Here is an 18345-nt window from a genome sequence, read left to right as displayed (position 1 = left end):
CACACACACACACACACACACACACACACACACACACACACACACACGAGATACACTCACTCAGTATTATTCCAGGTCTAAAATGTTGATCCAATCTTGAGAATCATTTCAGATAAATTGTTGTGTTTTTTTTTTTTTTTTTTGGAACATGCTTCATTGTGATCAAGCTGTTCAGAGTCACCACTAAAAGCTATTAGCTTACATAGTTATACATTATGCAATCTGGACAGTAACCTGATATTGTACATTAATTGAATAATAGCTGCAAACTGATTCTGCTCTGAATTAGAGTTCTCCTCCCTTTGCACATCCTTATCTCAAGTCCACAGACTGAATCGGAGAATATTAGATTTCCCCTGGCTTTGTGCTTCGTATCAGGGAGTGAAAGTATTTCATATTTTGCTTTTGCCTACTCTGCCAAGGCAAAGAAGGTTTGTCCTTTGAAAAAAAAAAATGACATGGTTTTTGGCCCTGAAGGAAGAGCTAATGGTTCATAAAAATTTTAAAGTTTAATATTGCAAATACCCCAGACACATAGGCCCAGTTAAAGAGCTGGGTAGATCTTCTGAATCAAGTCCCCGAATAGGCTTTCTTGCTCTTTTAATTTAGGAGAAACTGTTCCATTAGTTACTTCTGTGTGAGTACACCATGGAGATGCATGGCAAGACGCTAATAAAAAGTCATTAGGTGTAGCGACCCGCTTTAACAAAGAAGCAGAAAATTATTCTTTCTCCCTTATTCCCCCATTAAAGTGAGCTGAGGTAGAGGGGAAGAGCTCCAGGTTCTATACTCTGACCGGAGGAGCTCTGTATGAAGTCATTCGGACCTTGCTGGCTCCGGTTCCTACTTTCTGCAAACCCATTTAATGTGCCTAAATGAGTGCTTTGCTGTCTGGGCTCCAACCCATCTGTCAGGATGGCACAGGGCCCACTCACAAGGTGATCTTCCCCTGACGCTGGAGTCTGGCTACCAATCCCAAAAAGTAATTTCTAGAATGCCCCTGGTGGCATCTCTCGGGGGGGAGCCTCTGGCCTGCTGGTACCCCTGGGAGCACAGCCTTCTTTAAGAGGTTCCTCTGCCTGTCTTCTTCTCTGTGTTTCAAGCAAACAAACAAATCAGCCAGCCAGCTCTGAGAGAAGAAAAGAGAGGAGTTGAGTCTGGGAGAACACAGGATGCTAAATGCAAGCTGCATTACTAGCCATTTCCCGTATCTCCATTAGTGTATCACCCAGGCTTTTCGAGTAATATCCATTCTGTGGGAATGCAAACCCCAGGAAACGAGAACCAATAAAGAGGGGCAAAGGTGCATCCACCAGTGTCCATAGGGATTTGATGGGCTACCTTTTTTTTCCTGTTTTTGGAATTCTAAAATCCTCCGCCGGATCTTTCTTTATTTTAAGCTTTTGTGTGTCATCCTTTCCAGGGCTAGGCAGGCAGATGGGCAGTCGAAGATTTGGACTCTGCCTCTTTATATGATCAGAATCTTTTCCCAATGGGCAAATACAAAACAGACTTCATTCAGGTTGGCTTCTCTGTCATCCCTTTCTTCAATGGAGAAGGGGAGTGGCTTGAAAAGATAAGAGAAGGGACAACCAGGTGGGGCTCAGAGGATTGAGAGCCAGGCCTAGAGACAGGAGATCCTGGGTTCAAATTCAACCTCAGACACTTCCTAGCTGGGTGACATTGGTCAAGTCACTTAAACCCAGTTGCCAGCCCTTACTGCTTTTCTGCCTTGAAGCCAATACTTAGTATCGATTCTCTGACAGAGGGGTTTAAAAAAAAAAAAGAAAAGAAAAGTGGAAAAGTCAGGGAAAGGAAGATGAGGAAGGACTAACCAGGCTGAACACAGAACTGGTGAAGTGAAACTCAATAAATAATGCGCTCAGATGAGAGATGGCACCAGAAAGGCATTAACTATTTGCTTTCCAATTTCCCTTTAAGAAATCATCTCTTTCAGGTTCTAGGTATCTGGGTGCTTGTGAGTCCATTTCTGGATTCCTATTTGGGGGTTAGTAATATCTGTGCAAATAAGACTTAAACTATGGATGACTACTACAAGTAGATAAGTCCGTAGTAGTAGTAGTAGTAGTAGTAGTAGTAGTAGTAGTAGTAGTAGTAGTAGTAGTAGTAGTGATATTATTAGTAGCTGTTAGTATTTATATATGATCTACTATGTACCAGGAACTGGGCTAAATACTCTATAAATCATTATCTTTAATCCTGGCAACAACTCTGCAATGTGGGTACTATTTTTAAAAAAATCTCTAATTAATTAATTAATTAAGAATATTTTTCCATGGTTACATTATTCATGTTCTTTCCCTCCCCTTTCCTTCCCCCTCCTGAAGCTGACAAGCAATTCCACTGGGCTTTACATGTATCATTGATCAAGACCTATTTCCATATTATTACTATTTATTACTATTTGCAATAGAGTGATAGTTTAAAGTCAACATCCCCAATCATATCCCCATCGAACCATGTGATCAATTCTATGTTTTTCTTCTGCATTTCTACTCAGTGTGGGTACTATTATTATCCCCATTTTAAAGATGAGGAAACAGAGACAATATAACTGATATGCTCAAAGTCACATAGCTAGTAAGTATCTGAAACCAAAGGGTCTTCTAGACTTTAGACTCAGCACTCTATTCACTACACTATGTAATGACTTGAGTGTACTGCCTCAGGAACCATTCCCTACCCTCATCCCCCAAAATAACAACAACAATAATTAAAATAACTCACATTTATGTAGCACTTACTAAGTGCTAAGAGCTTTACAATTGTTTACAATTGTTGTTTCATTTAATCCTTTCGCTGGGAGGGAGGTGTTATTATTATTCCCATTTTATAAATGAAAAAACTAAGGCAAATAGGTTAAGTGAGTTGCTGAGGTCACAGAGCTAGAAAGTATAGAGCAGAATTTTAACTCAGATCTTCTTGATTTCAGGCCCAATATTATCCATTGTGCCACCTAGCTGCCTCAGTATACTGCTTTAAGTGCTGCTCTCCCTTCCCTCCAAAACTACACTTTTAGGTACTATCATATAATCTACTATTCTAAAAAATATTCCACCAAGTGTTCTTTCCTGAGATCCAATAGTTTGGAAAAGCATATCGAGTCCCTAGCTCAAAGACTTTTCCTTCCATAGCCTGAAAATCCTATTTGCCTCTCCATTTTTGTTTGACTAGTATTGGAGTGTTCTTTCCCTTTCCCTAGCTTGGCATTCAGAATACTTAACAGGAAATAAAGAATTTAAGACCAAGCAAGAGATAGAAAATATTACAAAATGTAAAACAGGTAATTTTGATTACATTAAATTACAAAGGTTTTGTACAAACAAAACCAATGCAACCAAAATTAGAAGGCTTGAAGCAACAAATTGGGCAAAATTTTAATAACAAAAACCTCTGAAAAATGTCTAATTTCTCAAATTTATAAGCAGCTAAATCAATTGTACAAAAAGTCAAGCCATTCCCCAATTGATAAATGCGCAAGGGACATGAATAGGCAATTTTCAGATAAAGAAATCAAAACCATCAATAAGCACATGAAAAAGTATTCTAAATCTCTTATAATTAGAGAAATGCAAATTAAAACAATTCTTGGGTTCCCCCCTCACACCTAGTACATTGGCTAATATGACAGCAAAGGAAAGTAATAAATGTTGGAGGGAATGTGGCAAAATTAGGACACTAATACACTGCTGGTGGAGTTGTGAATTGGTCGAACCATTCTGGAGGGCAATTTGGAATTATGCCCAAAGGGCTTTAAAAGACTGCCTGCCCTTTGATCCAGCCATACCACTGCTAGGTTTGTACCCCAAAGTGATAATAAGGAAAAAGAAATACAAAAATATTTGTAGCCACGCTCTTTGTGGTGGCAAAAAATTGAAAAATGAGGGGATGCCCTTCAATTGGGGAACAGCTGAACAAATTGTAGTATCTGTTGTGTAATATCATTTCTGCTATGCAAAATAGAGAGCAGAATGATTGACACTTAGCAGTTTAGAACTTGGAACCAACCAAGCTTGCCATGAGCCAGCAAGGGGAAGGCAGTTGCTGCTAGACTATAAAGAGCAGAATTTTGAAACAAAAGTTCTCTCAATTTGGAGAAGGGGATTTTGGTGGGAGGTTGATTGGGAATTGGGGTTGGCCAAATCTACCCAGATTACCTACATCCAGTTCTAATCACTACCACACCATCAACTTCTGTGTGAATCTGTACTATACATCCTAATCAATCTTCATCAAGGAAGAAACAATATAAATACCATCAAACAACCTGGTTCAGGCTAAGCAGCCTGGCCTGGTTGCAACCAAGAGAGAGACAAACCTTTCCAGCTGTTAATCTCAACCTGACTACCTTCAATTGACATCACTTGATCATCATTAGCTTTAGTCAAGCTTTCCCTTACACCTCTTTCCTTCAGTCCCTGTTTTCCTTTCCTTAAGTTTGTTGTTATTAAGTCTTGAAACTTGTTTAGGTGGATGCCATCATTACCCTAAGAATTATCAAACACATCCTTGGGTATCTGAGGGAAGAGGGATTACTCAAACTAAGGTTAAACTGCAGTCACTAGCGTCATCCATGAGTTTTGGAACCAGGATAAGCAGTCAAGGAGCTATGTGATCTAACTCACATATTTGATCACTTATTCCTGGGACACTGTTGTGCTGGAGCTGGGTATACTAGCCTATTCACAAATATTCCTTTGGGGTCTTTAGTGTTCACTTAGGGATTCCCACACTCACTCAGCTTCAGCTCTTCATACCATCAGAGGACCTGGGCATCCCATTATCCCATAACAGTTATCATATAATAGTTGGTGATGGAATACTATTGTGCTCAAAGGAATAATGAACTGGAGGAATTCCATGTAAACTGGAACGACCTCTAGGAATTGATGCAGAGTGAAAGGAGCAGAACCAGGAGAACATTGTACACAGAGACTGATATACTGTGGCACAATCAAATGTAGTGGATTTCTCTACTAGCAGCAATGCAATGATCCAGGATAATTCTGAGGGACTTATGAGAAAGAAGCTCTCCACATCCAGAGAAAGAACTGTGGGAGTAGAAACACAGAAGAAAAACATTTACTGGATCACATGGTTCAATGGGAACATGACTGGGGATGTAGACTCTAAACAATCACTGTTGCAAATATTAATAATATGGAAACATGTTTTGGACAATGATACACGTAAAACCTAGTGGAATTGCTCATTGGCTGTGGGAATGGGGAGGGAGGAGGTGAGGGAAAGACCATGAATCACATAACCATGAAAAACTGTCTTATTTATTTATTTTTTTAAAAAAAGAATACTTAGCAGGAAACATTTGCACTGACTTGGCAAGGTTGGCCATTTTACCTGAACCAGGTTTAGGTGGTCTCTGTGCCATCAAACATTTATACTAAACCATTTTTTTCTGAATGACTTTAAAGGCAAAGTTATAACCTTACATAGTCCCTCTCCCTGGGCCCCATCTCAAGGGAAAAGGAGAGAGAAGGGGCAGCTGGGTGGCTTAGTGGATGGAGAGCCAGACCTAGAGATGAGAGGTCAGAGGTTCAAAAGTAGCCTCAGACACTTCCTCAATATGTGACTGGGCAAATCACCTAACCCTTATTGCCTAGCCCTTACTGTTCTTCTATCTTAGAACCAATACCCAGTATTGATTCTAAGACAGAAAGTAAGGATTAATTAAAAAAAGAGAGAGAGGGGCAGCTGGGTAGCTCAGTGGATTGAGAGCCAGGCCTAGAGACGGGAGGTCCTAGGTTCCAATCCAGCCTCAGACACTTCCCAGCTGTGTGACCCTGGGCAAGTCACTTGACCCACATTGCCTACCCTTACCACTCTTCCACCTATAAGTCAATAAACAGAAGTTAAGGGTTTAAAAAAAAAAGAGAGAGAGAAGGGAAGTGGGGGGGGGGGCGCAAGAGAAATAGAAAGGGAGAGAAGAAAAGGGGAGGAAAGAAGGGGAGAAAAGGCAAGAAAGAAAGAGAGGAGAGGGAGGGAGAAAACTAATGCCCAAATAGAGTTAGAAGATCTTTGCCAAATATAATTAAAGCCAGGAACTAATGTTTCAGAGAGAGAATGCACAGAGTTAGGCGACTGCAGCTACTCAGCATAGTTTGGGACTAAGTAGATCCTCCAATTCAATCCAACAAGAATTGATTAAGGCTCTCCTACTGCCAGGGTGGCCAACCCAGTGGAAGGTAGAAGCCAGAATGCCCCAGGGCCATCAATAAGAAGCTACAATGTTTTATTCAAAATTGCCATCATTACAGTGGGTCCATTATCAACCAACAGGCATTTGAAATCACTTATTTCCTGCTGGGCATTATGCTAAAGGCTGGTCTCTGGACACACACATATCTTTAAGTGTAATATCTAAGGACTCAAAAACTGATGAAGAATGGGAAAGGGAGAGCTGGGGGGACAAGACACACTCTAACAACACTGTACAAATGAGCCGGGGAAGTTGGAGGAATTCAGATCAGTGCAGTGATCATCTATGATTCCAGAAGACTAAGGAGGAAACACGCATTCCATGTCAGAGATGCCAATTTCAGGTTCAGAACAAGATCAGCATCATTTTTGCATACAGGAACTGAGGGAACTAGTTTTGCTTGACCATATATATTTGTTACAAGAAATATGGTTGTTTTTTTCCATTTGAGAGGGGGGACAGGAAGGAGAGAGTTTAAAAAAATTTGTGGTCTATATGTCAGGATATGAAATGTTGCCTACAATTTCAGAGGTCATGGGATTATTTGTTTTGCTTAACTCTTACGTTGTATGAGAGATCCGTCAAGAAGAGGAAGTAATTTGTGTTTGTGATATAAAGAACAAAACATAACAATACATTTTTTAAGTCAAAAAAATTTTAAAGGAGACATGAATAGAATGTATGTCACTTTTATCCATGTTTGCTTTAAGGGCTATGTATAAAGGTCTAGAGAGGCACGTGGTCTTTAGAGTTCAGCATTTATTGGGCATCTTTGGCCTCCCAAATGAGATCCTTAAGACATGGAAAACAGGGGCAGCTAGGAGGCACAATGGTAGAGCACTAAGCCTGGAGTCAAAAGGACCTTGGATCAAATCTAGGCTCAGATACTTCCTAGCTGTGTGACCCTGGGCAAGCCCCCCATTTGCCTAGCTCTTACTCTTCTGTCTCTGAGTTGTTGCTAAGATAGAAAGTAAGGGTTTAAAAAGAAAGACAAAGAAAACACTTTTCAAACCTTCAGATACTGTGTAAGTCTAGTTCTTTTTTCTTTTTTTTTTTTTTAACCCTTGTACTTCGGTGTATTGTCTCATAGGTGGTAGATTGGTAAGGGTGGGCAATGGGGGTCAAGTGACTTGCCCAGGGTCACACAGCTGGGAAGTGGCTGAGGCCGGGTTTGAACCTAGGACCTCCTGTCTCTAGGCCTGATTCTCACTCCACTGAGCTACCCAGCTGCCCCGTAAGTCTAGTTCTTATGATTGCCATATTCTTTGCTAACTCTTTCTCTCTCTCTCTCTCTCTCTCTCTCTCTCTCTCTCTCTCTCTCTCTCTCTCTCTCCACACACACACAAACACATATATGGATATGAGAAGGCAACAAATAAGGGGATCATGAAACAAAAGGTGTTAATATAATTATTACTCTGGCAAAACAAATGAAAAATGCCCAGAGGAACTCAATGCAATTTGTCTCTAAATTGGAGAAAGTACTCGACTCCCTCTAATATAGGACAATTCTCACTAAGAAAATTGCTCTTTATCCCATCCTCAATTCTGATCCTGAGTTAAAGTAAAAGAAAATCTATAAGATATAAGATAAGATGTTATGGAAAAACTGCCAAATGAAAAAAGAGAAGGGAGGAGGTATTAATAGTCCCCCTGAGTCCTTTGGTGGGGGTGACCACCAGAACCGTCAGCCTCCCTGAGGTTAGCTAGGCAGGGAGTCTCCTGAGGTCCAAACACCAACCGGACAGGTTGATTTAGGCTGGTGAATTGCTTCCTGTGGATGCTACCAACTTCACATTAAATGAAAAGAAAGGATAGAATTAAGTTCACTCTCTTCGGCAGTTCTGATGGGACAAGATTTTTTGCCACTAAACCTACAGCTCACGTATTTCTCCGAGTTCAGTGGAGGCTTGACCTTACAAAGTCTACCTCGAAATACAAAGATTTTCACCAAGCTTAGAAGCATTTCAACCGTTGCTTACCTCCTGGGAGTCCAGAGTCCACATATACACATTCATGTTGCCTAATCAATAAGGTTTGTTTTTTAAAACCTTGCCTTCCATCTTAGAATCAATACTCGGTATTGGTTCCAAGGCAGAAGAGTGGTCAGGGCTAGGCAATGGGAGTTGAGTGACTTGCCCAGGGTCACCTAGCTAGGAAATATCGGAGACTCTGAATCCCCTGAGCCACTTAGCTGCCCCCCATCCCCTCCCTTTTTAAATAATCCTGACGTCATTCTCTGCCCCTCCTTCCTTCTTCTTCATAAAATCCTTCTTCACTTCCTTCAGGACATAGTGGAAGCATGAAGCCTTTCCATATCCCCCCAATTGCTGGGGCACGTTCTCCTTTCCCTTCCCTCCCCAACAATCTCATACTTATTATGCACATACTTATATGTGTTTCTCCCTCCTCTAGAACCAGACTTTCATTTTTGTCATCATATCCCAGCATCGAAGCCCTTAATACATCCAGGTTGGTTGATTTAATTTAATTCTAAATTTCTAGATTTTTTTTTAAGGATCTTGGTATCCTTGGTATACCTAGATTCTCACTTCAAGGGAAAAATAAAGAGTGTATTTCTGAGGATTTTAAGCACTTTTGGGAACTTACAAGGTTATAGCATGATTGCTCTAGTGAATGAATAGGTTCTTCATCTAGGGCCCTTGACCACACATACATACATATATATGTTGTTATTATTCTGTCATTTTCAGTTATGTCTGAAAACCCATTTTGGGTTTTCTTGCAAAGATACTAGATTGGTTTGCCATTTCCTTCTCCAACTTATTTTTCAGATGAGAAAACAGGCAAACAGGATTAAGTGACTTGCTTAGGGTCAACCAGCTTCTAAGTGTCTGAGATCAGATTTGAACTCAGGTCCTGACTTCAGGCCCATGGCTCGAGCAGCCTATATATCGATATCTACACGTACACCCCACCCCAACACATATATGTGTATATGTGTGCATATATATAAATATAGATACATATACACTTCTATTTTGAGAACTGTATTTTACTATAATTGGTTTCCTTTGCAATCCTCTATTTCATTTTATGCGTAAAGACCAACTGTCACAAGGGTCTATGGTGTAAAAAAGATTCTGAGGCTCTGCTCTAGTGGGCTCTGGTGACCAAAGCACTTGCTTTACTGGGGCAAAAGTTTTTAAGCATTTTTGTCATCCAGACATTTTAAATTCGCTTTCCCCAGAGGAAGGGTTTCCCCAAGCAGATTTTCTATTCTGTGTATGAAACTGGTCTGTTATCTACCCAGTTCCAGTGCTTATCAGTCTTCAGGTGGGCCTTCTGCCAATTTCTGTTTTCCCACTGATAATGACTGTGAATTGAGATCAGATTGGTATTGAGCTATTGCTCTCAGCTCTTCTCACCAAGTTACCACTGCACTGTCATCACTCTTCGCTTCCGGGCAATGAACCCATTTGTAAGTTTAAGTCCCAGAATCCATACTCCAATATCATTTTAAATTTCTCAGTCAGCTTTCTGCACCATGAGCAAAAAACAAACCCAAGGCATGCCAGCCTCCAGCCAGATCTCCCATGCTCCTCTTCCAAATCCCATTGTTACCAGTGTTAACATCCCTCCAAGATAAAGGGATATTTCCTTTGAGGGGAAGCCATAGTGATAAATTCACATACCCCTCCTACCAGGACAGTCATAGAAGATTCTTAAATGTGTCTTTGCCTCAAGGCCAACTTACAAAATGGAGAAAGATTTTACCTTAAACTCCCATGAATAAGAACCCCAAATCCCCAAGGAGACTTACTTCTGGTAGTTTTTTGAACCGGTCTTTAATGCTAGTTCTTCTTTTCCTTAGGTGCTGATTGCCCTCTTTGAGAAACATGTTTTCCCTTGGCCAAAAATTTCTTCCAAGATCAGACCGAAAAATACCCCTTCCTCTTTGTAAAGGAAAGAGAGAGGTTTGTCTTTTAAACTAGAGGGGAATATTAAGACCAATTTAAGGAATTCCATGAGCTAACAGAAATGTTCTATTTTATTCCCATTTTCTATATGGGAAATTCATTACAAGTCTTTTAAAAAAAAAAAAAAAACAAGAAAAGAAAGAGGCTTTTTAAAGGTTCTGAAAAAGCTTTTGCCTAGAGGATTGGTAGGCTCATTTCTAAGGAGTGGCTGAAAAGGAAGAAGGTAATTGAAAACATGTGTGATTGGGCAAAGGGTACCTCATCAGGGATGCTGGCTATTAACAGGGATCCCTCCTTGCTCTAGGAAAGAGCCACCTCCATTTTAAAACCATTTCCCTAAGTCAATTGCTGAGTAAAGTCAACCAGTCCCAGCTGGCTGGTTGGCTCAGGAGAGGGAGAATACTTATTGCTTACAAAAGATAACAGAAGATATTCTATAGCTCCATCTTTAAGTTCTCTAGTCCTCCCTCTCCTCCCTCCTCCCCTACCAAGTAAGGATGAGGCAATCACCTCATTAGCTGGGGCAACTCCTCTTTCCTGTCTTCTATTAAATAGAATGAGCCACAGACTGAGAGATGCCCTCAAGCCCTTTCCAGTTCTAAATCCAGGAGGAACTCATCCAGCTCAAAACCTATGACCCAGTGAAAAAGAGGACTGCTATAATCTCGAAGGAGAGAGAATGTGGTTGTAATTGGGGCTACAAGAGACTTGAGAGAGAAAGACTTGTCTCTTGTGGATAGATGGATAGATCAATAGATAGATACACATATAAATATATGTGGGTGGATATTGTTGCTGTTGTTCAGTTATTTCAGTCATGTCCAACTCTCTGTAACCCTATTTGGGATTTTGTTGGCAGAGATACTGGAATGGTCTGCCATTTCCTTCTCCATCTCATTTTATTGATGAGGAAACTGAGGCAGACAGAGTTAAGTGACTTGCCCAAGGCCCAAGGCTGGATTTGAGTTCAAGTCTTCCTGATTTGAGGTCTAGCACTCCATCCACTATATGACTTAGTTGCCCTATATATGTACATATATATGTGTATATATATATGTGTGTGTGTGTCCATATATGTACACACATATAATATATGTGGGTATATTTCATCTTTTCAGTCCCATTCAACCCAACCATTAGCTGTGGTGGTGGTGGTTGTCCTTTGTACCCAAAAGACCAAAATGACATCACTGGTGATGTCTTTTGACTCAGGCATAAATTGGATTGAAGTGAGGTAGAGTCGCACAAAGTCATTGGCTTCACACTGCCTCTTCCAGAGTCATCCAAGTCCACTGGCAAGACAAAGGTCAGGATGACAAGGGATGGCTTGGGATGGCTTGACTGACCTTAGCTTCTTCAATCACTATCCAAGTCCTAAAAACATTCTCTAGTGCCTGCTTCAGCCGCCTTCGTGGCCATTGGTACAAATTGTTCTCATCTGTTCCATTCCAATGGGGAAGTCTTCACATGTTGGGGGCAGACATCCCCCTGACTGAGTGACAGGTTTGAGGCCTGTGGTTCACCCTCAACCTGGTTAAGTCCAAATACTGAGACAGTTTATTGGGGTCTGACCACTGCACGTGCCACAGCTTCTTAGAGCCACAGGTGAGAGCTAGGGTGGGCAGATAGACAGCAAAGGAGAAAAGCAGCCTTGAAAAGAGCTCTGTGAGCCCTCATACCAGAGGTGCCTGTCTTCCCTGAACCTCCCATATACCCCATTTGCCATAAATCATTTAATAGGAAGACTGTGATTCTAGGCATATAAATGGTATATTTTCACTCATTTGTCCTACAAGGAATAATTGATACTTCAATACTTCAAGAATCAGTAATTTTGTGAGTATAAATAATAATGAGGGGGCAGGTGGTTGGCTCAGTAGAAAGAGCTCTGGGCCAAGGGTCAGGAAGACTTGAGTTCAAATCTGGCCTCAGACACTTGCTGTGTGACCCTGGGCAAACCACTCAAGTTCTGTTTGCCTCATTCCATTGGAGAAGGAAATGGCAATCCATTCTAGTATCTTTGCCAAGAAAACCCCATGGTCTAAACAACAGATAATAATAATAATAATAATAGTCTACAGTTATATGGTACTTGCTATGTGCCAGGCACTTTGTCATTAGTACATCATGGAATTCTCACAACTCTGGTAGGTAGAGGTTATTACTCTCCCCTTTTATGGATGAGAAAAATGAGAAAAATGGACTTGCCCAAGGTCATACAGCTAGTAAATGCTTAAGGCCCAATTTGAACTCAGATCTTCCTGACACCAGCTCTAGAACTCTATCTACTATGAATCCTAGTTGCCTCAAATAGATACTCCTTCCACTGAAGCAGATCATAGCTCCTTTTATAATTGGTCTTTTCTGGAAGGAAAAAAAAAACCACCCCATCATCAGCTTGTGCCCTGCATATTGGCAAGTCTCTCTGAAATGAGTCTTTGGATAACACACATCACTGAGTTTGTGCTCTAAGCCCTTCCAGCTGGACAGGACCTGCCAAAACTTCTCTTCTTCTGGCAGAGCCTTGGGAAAGAGAGATCAGAGCAGGAGTTTAGTTACAACTTGCACTAAACTTAAGTTGAAGTTTCATATCTGAGGGATACAGTTAACACCGTCAGACTTCTTTAGTTTAGTTCATTATCCTCACATCAATACAGTTTTGCCTCTAACTCAACATCAAGGCCAAAATAAAGTGTTGGTTTGTGTTTGGAGGCTAAGCCTGAATTATTCGAGTAAGGTGATCATGTATGGTGGGATGATATTAGTAAAGCAGTAGGCACATAGTAGGCATTTAATAATGATAAAATCCATCACCTTTTCCCCTTCCACAGATATGCATACCACTTTATTATTTATAGGAACAAACATCCGTGAAACCCCAAATGTGTGTACCCACCAACCTCTACCTCGTATTGTCTAGACTAGGTTAGAATAATGTAATGGGACAACTTGCAACTGACCAAAGTCCAGGTACTGACCCACATGCAGTAGGTTAAGGATTTCCCTGTTGTCGCCTCTGCCACCTGTCCTAATGGTTACTGCTGGTCACTTTGGGGAAGTAGAGTTGGACAAAACAATACTAAGGAGGAAGTCACAACATTTAAGATATCTTAGGAGGTCTACGTGCCCCCGTACTTAGCGTGGCACTTGAGAGGTGGTAAGAATTGAATAAATGCCCCTCATTCATTCACTGATATAAATCGAGTTCATCCTGTTGGTTCTTAGCTCCCCTTTAGCCAAGCACCCCTTGGCTCTTGTCCTGTGTGTGGGTTTCCTTGTGAGGGAATCAACAACAAAGGGAATGAAGAGCTTCACTCACCACAGCTTTCTTGCCCTTCAGTAACTAGAATTGAGTCACCCACTGAATTGGCCTGTGCAAAATTTACAGCATCCTTGAGCAGCTTCCATTTCTGTTCATCACCTCAGGTCTCTTTAGGCTGCATTATAGACTAAGCTATTTCTTGCTGGAGGCAAGCCCAAGGCAAATTCATTCTGGTCCAGTGAGAATCTTGGTTCCTTCCACAATTTGCTTCCCTCATCTTCTCTCCTGGCATGGGTTGGCAGGGTCACTCTGCCCCTCTGGCCTCAGTCTGAAGAACACTTTTATTTGGCATCTGCTCTTGCCCTCTTGGGTGCTGCCCAGCTCTTTGATCTCTTAGATGAGAATGCTACCTCCCTACCTGGCCTTCAAAAAGTGCTTTTCTGAGCTTTTAAGTGATTTTTCAGTTGTTTCCTCCATCCCCATCTCCATTCCCTATCTAGAGATTTCCATTGCCCTGGGCCCCTAACAATTCTGAAGCATACTTATTAGCTAACTATTAAAGCTCATTCTACTCATCAGTAAATCTTGATTCATACAATTCAATTGAATAAATACTGTGCACAAAGCATTGAGTTAGGTGGAGGGGAGGATGGTAGGGAAACGAGGAATACAAAGTTTAGATAAAGCAAATTCCCTGCCTTTATGAAGCTTAAAAATCTAATTAGGAAATGGGTATATTCTGAGTAACTATAATGGAAACTAAGTACATTATAAATACAGAGAAGTTCAAAATAATGTTTCATGAGTAGGAATGAGGTTGATTAAAGAAATCTTATTAGGTTTCATGGGGGAAATGGCCTTTGAATTAGGCCTGAAAGTTAGAAATTCAATAGACCAAAGGGGTGAGAGAAAACTAGACATTAGGAAGAGTTTGAGTATTAGCAAGAAGCAAGAAAGTACAGAGTGTGTTTAGGGAACTTCAGGGGATGGCAAGTGGTTGAGTTTTAACTGAATGGAGCAGAGTGTGAGAAAGCTAGATTGCCAAGTTGGCACTCTTGAAGTGCTTCGAATGCCAAGAAAAGGAGTTTCAGTTTCATTTGGTAACTAAGAAAGTATCATTGAATATAGCCTTTATATGTCTAATGGAGCTCTAGATATTGCATGTCAGATTTGGTGAGAAATCATGATAGAGTAGAAAGAATATTAAATTGTGGCATCAGAAGACCTGGGTTTAAATCCCAGATCTATCTCATAATATCTGTGTAAGAAATTTTAGCTCTCTGGGCCTTAGTTTTCTTTTTTCCCTTTTTTTTTTGCTTAAGTTTTCACAGTTGTATAATTCGGGGAACTAGACTGACTGGACAATATAAACCCTTCTAATTCACGATCTACTTTTTCCTCAAAGATTTTTGAGTGGGAATTACATGCCCAAATCTATTATGCATAGGTCTTCTTTATACAAAAAAGATTAGTCTGGCAATAGTGTCATGGGAACCTAGATATCAGATGACAATGTTCAAGGCTGTAGAGAGGTCAAGAAGCAAGCCTGGGGGAAAGGCCATTAGATTTGGTGATTAAGAGATCACTGGTAACTTTGGAGAAAGCCATTGTTGTTGAATCATTTCAATTGTGTCTGACTCTTTGGGACCTCGTTTGGGATTTTCTTGACTGGATAGATTTACCATTTCCTTCTCCAACTCATTTTGCAGGTGAGGAACTGAGACAAATAGGGTTAAGTGACTTGTTCAGGGACATACAGTTAATAAGTGTCTGAGGCCAGATTTGAACTTAGGAGGATGAATCTTCCTGACTCCAGGATTAGCATTCTAACCACTTTGCCACCTAGTTTGTTCTGTGTTTTGATTGTACGATGGAGCTGGAACCTAGGTTATAGAAAATAAAAAAGAGGGTGAGGAATGAAAGTGGAAGCATCAGAATTGATTCCTGCTCTTTCTCAGAATCTCAAAGCTCAAAGTGACTTCAGAAGTCATCTTAGTTCATTCTATACCTGTCATTGGAACATTCCAGTGACTGGGAACCTGACCTTCCCTAGGGAAATCACTCCACTTTCAGAGAGTTCTGAAAGCTGAAGAATACCAGTCCTCAAATTCCACACATTATTACTAATTAATTTGGACTGTGACATGAAGCAAAACAAGATTCTCTTGTTCCTTGTGAAAGCTTGAAGACCTGAAGATGGCTATCATTTTTTTCTTTATTTTATTCCAGGGACAGATTAATACATAAAATTTCCAAGATTACATGATTAATGTTGTCTCCCTCATTTCTTCTCTTTCCCCTTCCAAAGCTGACAAGCAATTCCACTGGCCTATACATGTATTATCACTCAAAACCTGTTTCTATATTATTCATTTTTGTAAGAAAGTAATCTTATAAAACCAAAACCCCACATCATATACCCAAATAAACAAGTGATAAATCATATGTTTTCTTCTGCATTTCTACTCAAATAGTTCTTTCTTTAGATGTTTTTAGCATTCCTTTTCATAAATCCCTCAGAACTGTCCTGCATCATTGCATTGTTGTTAGTAGCAAAGTCAGTTACATCTGATCGTCCCACAATGTTTCAGTTACTTGTATAATGTTCTCCTGGTTCTGCTTATTTTACTCTACATCAGTTCACATAGCTTTTTCCAGCTCTTAAAGAAATCGTCTGCTTTATCATTCCTTATAGTGCATCATATACCACAATTTGTTCAGCCATTCTCCAATTCAGGGACTTCCCTTCAGTTTCCAATTTTTTGCCACCACAAAAAGTGTAGCTATAAGTATTTTTGTACAAACAGGTCCATCCCCATTTTTTTTTAAATCTTTCAGATACAGACTTAGTAGTGGTATTGCTGGATCAAAAGATATGCATTCTTTTAAAGTCCCTTGGGCATAATGCCAAATTGCCTTCTAGAATGGTTGGATCAATTCACAACTCCACCAATATTGCATTAGTGTCCCAATTTTGCCACACCCCCTCCAACATTTATTATTTTCCTTTATTTTCATATTGGCCAGTCTGTTAAGTATAAAGTGGTATCTCAGGGTTATTTTGATTTGCATTTCTCTAATCAGGAGGGATTTAGAATATTTTTTTCAAATGATTATTAATATGGGGAAGGGTTACATTTTGGGTAGGAGTTTGACAAAAGTACTGAGAGCAGTTTGGTAAAACACAAAACAGTTTATTTTGAGGACAAGTTTGGATAGGAAATAGGAGGGAAGAAAGTGAGAATATTACTCTAATAGCATATAACTATACCTAAAACCCCAATACTAACTAAAATTTCTAAAAAATCCTAATTTAATTGCCTTCGAGGGCAGGTTCCTCTCCCGGGGACAGGACAGGCCTAAAATCCTACACTGTCTATCTAAAAATGTATTTATTACCTAACAATCTACCTAAGATAATCTAATCTATAAGCATTAATGAAACTCCAACCTCCTTAAATCCATTTTCTCTACCTCAAGTGTCAGTTGGTCCAATTGCCACTCTGATTAAGACAAAGACAGATGGAGCTCCTGCTCTCTAGGAAACTCCAGAGGCAAAAAATCTCCTTCCAACTGCTCTTTCCCTTATATAACTACTTTATGTCCTAGGTAATAGAATCTTCAGATCTCTTACACAGAAGCCTGTCAATTAAGAGACTCTTACTGAGAAATCTTTCTGTTCCCTTGTCTCTTAAAGAGACAGAGGGAGAGATTAAGAAAACTCTTTTAACAATACCTTTGATCTCTTTCTCTAAAAACTGCCTATTCATATGCCTTGCCCATTTGTTAATTTGTTAATATCTGAGAAATTAGACCTTCGTCAGAGAAATCTGTTATAAAAATTTTCCCCAGTTTGTTGCTTTCCTTCTAATCTTGTTTGTATTAGTTTTGTTTGTACAAAAACTTTTAAATTTAATACAATCAAAATAATTCATTTTATATCTTGTAATGTTCTCTATCTCTTATTTGGTCTTAACTTCTTCCCTTCTCTATAAATCAGACAGATAAGATGACTATTATTCTTAACCTTACCTCTACCCTCATTCCTATCTTTTCTGGTCAGGACTAAGCAAATATTCCCTAGTTCCTTCAACCAATGTTTGGATGGGGTAATCTGAAGTTCTTTTACCACCTTAGTCTGTCAATTTTCTTTGGCATTGAGTCTGATCAGGATAGAATACAACGTCCACTCTAGAATCTCTAGTCAATAAATTCCAGTAGTTCCCTATTACCTGCATGTCTCTTATCCAAAGACTAACCAGATAAGTTTAGAAAGGCTACCAAATAGGGACAGTTAGGTGGCTCAAGAGCCAGACCTGCAGACAGAGATCCTCAGTTCAAATCTGACTTCAGACACTTCTAGCTGTGTGACTCTCAGCAAGTCACTTAACTTTGTCTAGCCCTTACTGTTCTTCTGCTTGGAATCAATATTGATTCCCAGACAGAAGGTAAAGGTTTTTAAAATATTTTTTTAAAAGGGGCTAACAGGAAATGAGTCTTTTTGTTTTCTTTTTGGCCACAGAAATTCATTAGCCAGTCCCCCTGTGGTGTGAAAAACTGTAATACTACTAATGTGTAGTTGGTGGCTAGATCTGTGTTTGGAGCCTTGGTAGAAGCCACCAATTTGGTATCCTCTGTTATGCTCTATGCAAGTCCAAGGTAACCAATATGCTCTGATGAGAAACCAAGGATTTTGGAGGAGGTCTAAATGCTTCATACATAAACACACTAATAATAATGACCAAATAACTTCTTCTAATAGTAAGAAGAAAGTTATTCTTTCGCAAGGACAATGTTTTTCCTCCCATGATCTTCTTAGGGTCAATTAAAAGGTTCTGGCAGAAAGTTTTAAAAGAGGAGATTGTTTTACTTAGTGGATAATTCACTCTTTAGGAGTTGATTTC

This window comes from Gracilinanus agilis, chromosome 5, assembly GCF_016433145.1.
Source record: "Gracilinanus agilis isolate LMUSP501 chromosome 5, AgileGrace, whole genome shotgun sequence".
Lineage (NCBI taxonomy): Eukaryota > Metazoa > Chordata > Mammalia > Didelphimorphia > Didelphidae > Gracilinanus > Gracilinanus agilis.
This window is presented reverse-complemented; position numbering follows the sequence as displayed.